This window comes from Excalfactoria chinensis, chromosome 1 (assembly GCF_039878825.1).
Source record: "Excalfactoria chinensis isolate bCotChi1 chromosome 1, bCotChi1.hap2, whole genome shotgun sequence".
Taxonomy (NCBI): Eukaryota; Metazoa; Chordata; class Aves; order Galliformes; family Phasianidae; genus Excalfactoria; species Excalfactoria chinensis.
In genome coordinates this window covers 176,812,537-176,820,015 of record NC_092825.1, presented here as the reverse complement: position 1 = coordinate 176,820,015, position 7,479 = coordinate 176,812,537, and positions in this window count along the sequence as shown.

The window sequence follows — 7,479 nt, the reverse complement described above, 5'->3', positions numbered from 1 at the left end:
AATGTTTATGAATTTTATCCTGTGTTTTAAGTATGACATCCCTACCAAACACAGTATGGCATGTTTTTATTCCAGTATTTCATTTTATGAACCACAGTGATGCTGTTTTGCCTTTTGGCCTTTTACTATCAACACCCTGACCCTTAGATACTTACATGCCCAGCCTATATACACACAGTGGCTTGTAAAAGGTGAAACAAAAAGGAATAGAATGCTGGTAAGAAGCAGAGCCCCTAAGTTGATCCTTTCCAACATACAAATTCTTTCCACAAATGGCTCAGAGGGGCAAAAAGGTATCCTTTGCCTCTGAGAAAATACCTGTACGCTGTCAATCTGAACAACTACTAAGGGAGGTGGCTGGTCGGAGCAATCCAAACCTTCCCATACGATTACTCACATAAGAGTGCTTCAGGTTAGGAGATATTTGTGTTTAGCTTGAAGATAACAACCGATCAGGTTCAAGACAAGCTGGCTTGAACAGGCCTTGTACATGCCTGCAGGCATGGAAAGGTATTTGGGAGGGACAGTGCTAAGCCTTCTATGTGCTCGTTTAATCTTTGATTGCTGATAAAGCTTGGGAAGTGTGAAAAAAACCTCAGGGCACACAGCCTGTGCTTTGACAGATCACTGACATGTGGAAACGTTCTGCTCTTCCACTAATGGGGATGGAGGCAGCAATGTCACAACTGTGGGCTTTCTTCAGAAGGCACCCAACGCTGCTTTTCATAGGTTGGTTAAATCGGTCCAAAGAGCTTGTTATTAAAAAGTCCCACTGGATGCATCCATCATATTAACTGCAATTAGACCAGTGATTGTTGCCTGGCAAGAAGCCAGAGGGTATGTTATGACTCATATCCACATGACTAAATACTTTTCTCCCCCAAAAAACAGGGTGGCCACACCCAGGCTGCCTATTGGGAACGGCCCCAGGAATGCATGGTTCTCTGTGCTGGGCTCAGGTGTTGTCTGCTAGCTGGGGCTAATTCATGTCAAGAGACCATTAAGCAATAACAGATGATCACATGCCAGTCCTAGAGCAAGTGTCATACTGCTGTTTAACTTACTAGTCTAGACATAGCCATTAATATGGCTATACATAGCCATTTCTGTAAGAAAAATATCAAGAGTTTAGCAGGATTCTTCAAAGGGACAGTGTATTTATATAGCTAATAAGAATATCCAGAGGAACAGGAAAAAATACTTCAAAAGGAAAAAACAAAGCCAGATTAGGTTTTTGGTTTTGGTTTTTGGTTTTTTTGTGGAGGGTGTGTGTGTAAATGATAAAGTGCTGGGTTCCTCTGGGAACAGATTACACAGAAATGCTTCCTGCAGGGCTTCTGGTATCCTTCCCAGTAACGTCTGGTGCTGCAGGTTCTTGAGAAGAAGGTGCTGGATTGGTGGTCCTCTGCCCACTCTGCTGCCTTGCACATACACTGAAGACTGTCTCATCCAGACTTGGTGGAGTGTTGCTCGTCTCATGCTGTAGTATGTTGTATGTGTGTGCACCTCTCCAGCTGACCGCAAGACCCCAACATGTCTCACCCAGGTAATGAGGAGATTGATGTTCCATGGTCTAAGTTCATAGAGAAAGCTGTTCTCTTTGGATTAATTCATTAATTCATTCAGTTTTGGTGCAGCTGAAAACTTTGGTTCTCACCTGTACAACACTCAGTGTCTGAGGGCCTTTTTATACAAGTGACTGTCTGGATGCCACATGGATATTGGAATAATACTGAAGAAGCACAGAAATGTGGAGTAACTCATGTTGAAAGAGTCCTCTGGAGATCAGCTATTCCTAAGCCCTCTCAAAGCCAGGCTGACTGGACCGGGTTACTCAAGAGCTTGCCCAGTTGGTTTTGAGCATCTCCAAGGATGGAGATTCCACCTTCTCTGGGCAATCTATTCTAGGGCCTCACTATCCACTCACTGAAGAAGTCTTTTTTAGTATACATTTGGAATTCCTGCATGGAATTTTTCATATCAAAATTTCAGAAAAAGCCTTCAGGTCTCCTGGGAGTCCACTGGCCTCCTTGATCTGAGCTACTTCAGACCAGTAAAGCTGTGCTTTTTGCATATGCCTTTGTGAAGGGCTGATGTAGCTGGGACTGAAGGTCCTTTGGGGACACCAGGAGACAGGGAAAACTCCGATTCCATTAGTAATGCACTTTCTTTGCCCGGCATTTTTATACTTGTGGGAAGTATCCAGCAAAGTTGTGTCTGTCGTGAATTTTGAACTGTTGTAACTGATCTCCACCTTAACCTTTTTCCTGTGTTTTCTTATTTAAATGCAAATAAAGACGTGGTCTCTCACAAGGAGACATACCATGGTTTGCCTCCTGGGGCCCTGCTTTACCTCCAGGATGCAACACATCAGAAGGGGCTGGAGAAGCTGAGTAGAAATGGCAGTATGGGCAGATTGAGCAAGCCAAAGCACTGATCCTTCATAGGGGCCAGCCTACACAATTTCCCTAGCTGGAAATGGCAGCAGGAAGTTTGGAGTAGCTGCCAACAGTGTCTGCATCTGGTCTCCTGAGGGCAGAATCTGGGACACAAATGTAGCTATTATATGAAAAAATACAGTGATGCCTAAGTTAAGAGTGAATCTTAGAGAACAGTCTGCATAGGTAGGTGTGTTCCCGCGTGGAGAAGCAATCTGCTCTGCTCTGTTCTGGTATGGCTTCACCTTGAGCACTTAATGCACTTAATGGGCACCACAGTAGGACATAAAACTGATAGAAAGCATCCAAAGGAGGGCTGCAAAGGTAGCGAAGGGTCTGAGAGCAAGGTGAGGAGCAGCTGAGGTCTGTGATGTGCTCAGCCCAGAGCAGAGGAGCTGAAGGGAGTCCTGATGGCGGCTGCAGCTCCTCACAGAGCAGCGCTGTGCCCCAACTCACACCATGGGCAGATACAATGCTTTACAGTGTCAGATTGAAGACAGAGATTATGAAATCATAACAGTGTACCCTGAACCGAAATGACTCATGAGACACCACTTCCTTTAGATGAGTGTCTCTACCTTTGATGAGTGGTAATTGGTCTGCTGGTATTTTATGCACTGAATGTATTTACACTGAAGAACTATTAACACACATATGCATATACCCCTTTCATCGCAAAGGCAGGCTTCACATATGAGGTGAAGCTGGAAGCTACGTCCCATATCTCCTGCTGACTCCAAATTCCCATCAGAAAAGGGCTATGGAAATACAGAATCAGACCAAGGGTAAACCCAAATGCAGTTTATTCATGTTCATTCTTCTGAATGATATTCAGGCTACTACTGAAGGTTAGCACAAAGCCCAGCCAACACTTAAGCCTCTCGGCAGGATGTTTAAGTGGCATCTAGGCTTTGTGTAGGGTCTCTGCACTAACATGTACTTTTACCAGCAGGGAGAAGGGTTGCTTTGTCCGTACTGAAAAGCACGCATCCAGCCTTGTTGGTAGTATGCCTCTTAATTTCTTTTTGATTTAATCCTTTGCACTTAGGGGATGCTGGTTGGTTGCCTCTGAGGAACAAAAGCTATCACTCTGAAGCAAGTGTCTTTCACTATCCATACAATCCAAACAGTTAAATCAAATCGAAACACTCAAAGAGCCAAATCTAGAGCAGCTTTCTTAATTGGTGCATAAAGTTTTAGTTCTTTTCATTGATATTTTAAGGCAGCTAAAAGCAGTATTTTAAATGCTAAGAATTAAGCACTGTCAGCTCAGACAAGCAAATACTCCCACATCTCTTTCTTTGTATGGTCTACCTGAGCTCTGACTAATGGTAACTGCACGTCTTTGAAGATAGCACCTAATCTGTAAGAGCTGCAATAGCTGTATTAGGCATAGCTCATCACAGAAATAGCAATATATGCCAACACATGTCCATTTACAATGATAAAGGTACCTTCACTTTGCCCTGTGTATGAAGGTTTCCCTTTGCTGCTACTGTGATGCCATGACCATTGGCTCTTTGGATGTTAGGATATTGCATACTGGCCACATTGCCTTTGCATGGTGTTTCTAGCGGTAGTCTTAAGGGGTTGGGTTGTAAAATGGCTATTGTAAAGAGAGGGGCTGAAAAGCTCTGACAAAATTGTCAGCAGGACAATAAAAACAAAGATTTGGTTCAGTGGCTTGGTAAATATTCCAGGAACTGTTCTTCTCTCTATGTCGCTGGGGGGCAATCTGCCCTGTTTTCCCTATCTCCCTGTAGAGGTGGATGTGTCTGGTACTCGTTAGAGGGTGGTTAACACAGCGGGACCAGAAGAGCTCAGATTATAGTTGTGAGGCACTGCAGGCTCCTGGCTAAGGCAGGGGGCTGCAACTCAGTTGTCCTGGCTTGCACTCTGGGTTTGTCACAGTGACTCAGGTCAGGCTAAGAGCAAGACCCGGGTGCTCATATTCTTTTTACCCTTATTCTAGGTATGCACAGCACTCTTCAGCACAGAAGCTGGTAGGGACTTCGATGAGAAGCACTCTCAATGCAGATATACTAGCATAGAATCATAGAACCATAGAATAGCTCAGGTTGGAAAAGACCTTAAAGATCATCAAGTCCAACAGCAACCTGACCATACTACCCTAACTCTAACAACCCTCTGCTAAATCATGTCCCTGAGCACCACATCCAAATGTTTTTTAAACACATTCAGGGACGGTGACTCAACCACCTCCTTGGGGAGCCTACCCCAGTGCTTAACAATCCTTTCTGTAAAGAGGTTTTTTCAGATATCCAACATAAACTTACCCTGGTGCATTAAAGTGATGAGGGAGAAGTATTTTACCAAGTGGACATGTAGATGCCAGAATGGGAAGGGGAAGATGGAAACAGTAGTCAGTAACCAGCCAACAGGCAACACTGGGTAACTCAGAAGAGCATGGGGAGGAACCCTCACCCATTAACTGCTGAGAACATAATCTCTTGCTTGACTCCAGAAGGTACTGAGCTCAGGACTGCCAGCACAGTATGGGCTTAATCACTGAGCTTAAATCCATGAATAAACAGCTGCTTTCCAACAGCTCTGAGCACCTAAATGAGATTCTCTTGAGTTCCAGCGAAGTATTTGGTTATATAGATTTACCTTATCAATTTGAGTGTTGGGCTATCCATCCTTTTTGATGACTAGGGCTGTCATGAGGCTATGGGGTGGGAAGAGCTAACCCTGTCACTCATATAGCCAAGCTGTCCTAGCACATCTCAACTAACTTCAGGCACTTATCTCAGGCATCACCTTTGCCTCCACTAAACTTCCCATCTGTAGTCCCCACAGAGACACCTTCATCTAGAGGACAGTTGCATTGGATGGTAGCTGCACTGAGCCACCTGACCTCAGGGCTGGAACTTGGATGCGTTTAACTTGCTAACAGAAACAAAGCCTAATAATCTGGAAAGATATAGATGCTTCCAGAGACTAAATCAGCCCCTTCCCTCCCCTCCCCCCTCCATCTGATGTGGATCACTCCTGGAGGTGTCTGTCTGTCTGTCTGCATTGGAAAATGAAGGTGCTATCTTCCTGTGCAGCTGCCTCAGCTGCAGGCAGTCAGGTCAGACAGCCTAAGGTATCCAAGGTATATGGGATTAGACTGGAGGAATGTATTTTCGCTTGTAATTCACTGGATGAGAAACCAGCTAAATGATTGTTATTGTTTAATACTTCTATCCTAAGTCTTCAGGAGCTGGAATCATAACATGTAATGCTTTGACAGCTTCTCTGGATGCTTTTAGAATAAGAATGTAAGGCTTTGCATTCACCCAAGGTCACAGACCGCTGTATAAATTGTAGTTCATTTCCATAATGTTCTTAAGAGGACTCTTGAGAAGTAGTGCCCCCACTTGATGAATGTATAAACTGAGGTTCGGAGAGCTGAGAGGACTTTTATCTTGTTTCCCATATAGATCCTCAGAGGTGAAGCTGGAAGAGCAACCCCTGGGGTTTGATTCCTCATCTCCCAAACCTGCCAGCTGAGGATGTGTCTTACTTTGTTTTAATGAAGCTCTGTTTGCTGTTTCATTTTACAGGCTGTTAGCCCAGAATAATGGAACATGGGTACACTGATGGATGACAGGAAGCTTCTGCAATTTGCTGAAGTACAACTAATAGCTGGCAAGCTGAAGATCAACTCTGTCTGTAAATACAGTTTGGGCCAAACAAAGTCACTTTAAGGTTTCTGTCCTTGTGTCAGCTGCAGTTCAGGCTGGAGGTTGAATCCATGAGTGCAGAAGCAATCCTTGACCCTGCAGCCTGCTTATATCCCAGGCCTCTAAGACCACGAGTCTTTCACATCTGGTCAGAATAAAGGCAGAGACAGGCAATGAAGGGCGAGGTCTGATTTCTGTCTTGTACTGAGTTTTGCTGTCCTCAAGCTCTTCTCCGAGGTGAATGTTCTTGCCAGACATTATCAGCTTCAGCGGTTTGGCTCAGAGTTTTGCTCCAGTCTCTTTTGTTCTGTTGACTTTTGGATCAACTCTGCACTGGCTCCGTTTTGAAAGTTACTTTACCCATATTAATGTTTAACTTAAACAAGTATTAAATCATAAGTCTTAACGTGAAAATGTTTTAGTCTCTGGACAGTTCCTTTCCTTGTTGCTTTTGAGCCGTACACAAGCACAGCTTCACTTGCCAGGATTTCTTCTGCTTGGTGCTGGTCTCATGACACTGTTATTACTGCTGTTTTAATGCAGTGGAAAACAAAACCAAAGCAAATCAAAACCCAAACCCACTATCATACTTTAGGCAATACTGTGGGCTCTTGTGAATCAGAGCAGCTCAGTGGTGAGGGATAGAAGCCTGAATCTCATTCCTTTTCTTTGCATTACAGCTATTTTGTTTCCACAGAGAGTGTTTTGGGGCAGGGGGCTTGATGGTAGATCTGAAGGATCAATAAGGAAGGAAAATACCTCTTACTGCCTCTTCTGATCATGGTCTGACCATTTTAAGCCTATATCAATAGTGTTGGCAGAGAAAAACATATAGATGTTATCAGGACAGTATTGTGATAAAGAGCAACCTAGCTTTCCATATTGGTACCAACTTTGTCTCAAATTCTCAGGGAACATGCTGATCCCACTGCCTTTGGTAGCCTTTCAGATCTCAAAGCGGGACTTCCAAAGCCTTAATATAACCCATAGCATGCATCTACCACTTCTCTTTTCTGATGTTACCTTGTTCCACACCCACACTTCGTCTGTGCTGCTCTGTGCAGATTAATACGTAGCGGAGGAGGAGATGCTGTTAAAATGCATCACGTTGCAGTCCTGATGGCTCTCCCTAATCAGTGTGAATAGAAACATGAACTTTGTCCTTCTCCTTTCCTCCTGCTCCTTAGTCAGGACACTGGAAATAGCAGCTAAAGCCTCTCCAAATTATACAGACCTGCTTCCATCCATATTTGTCTGTGGAGAAGGTTTTTAGAGAAAGAATGACTTATTAAATCTTTATTTCAAGCACACCACAAACAACCTTTGCTTATGAGTAAATGGAATGTAAGTGT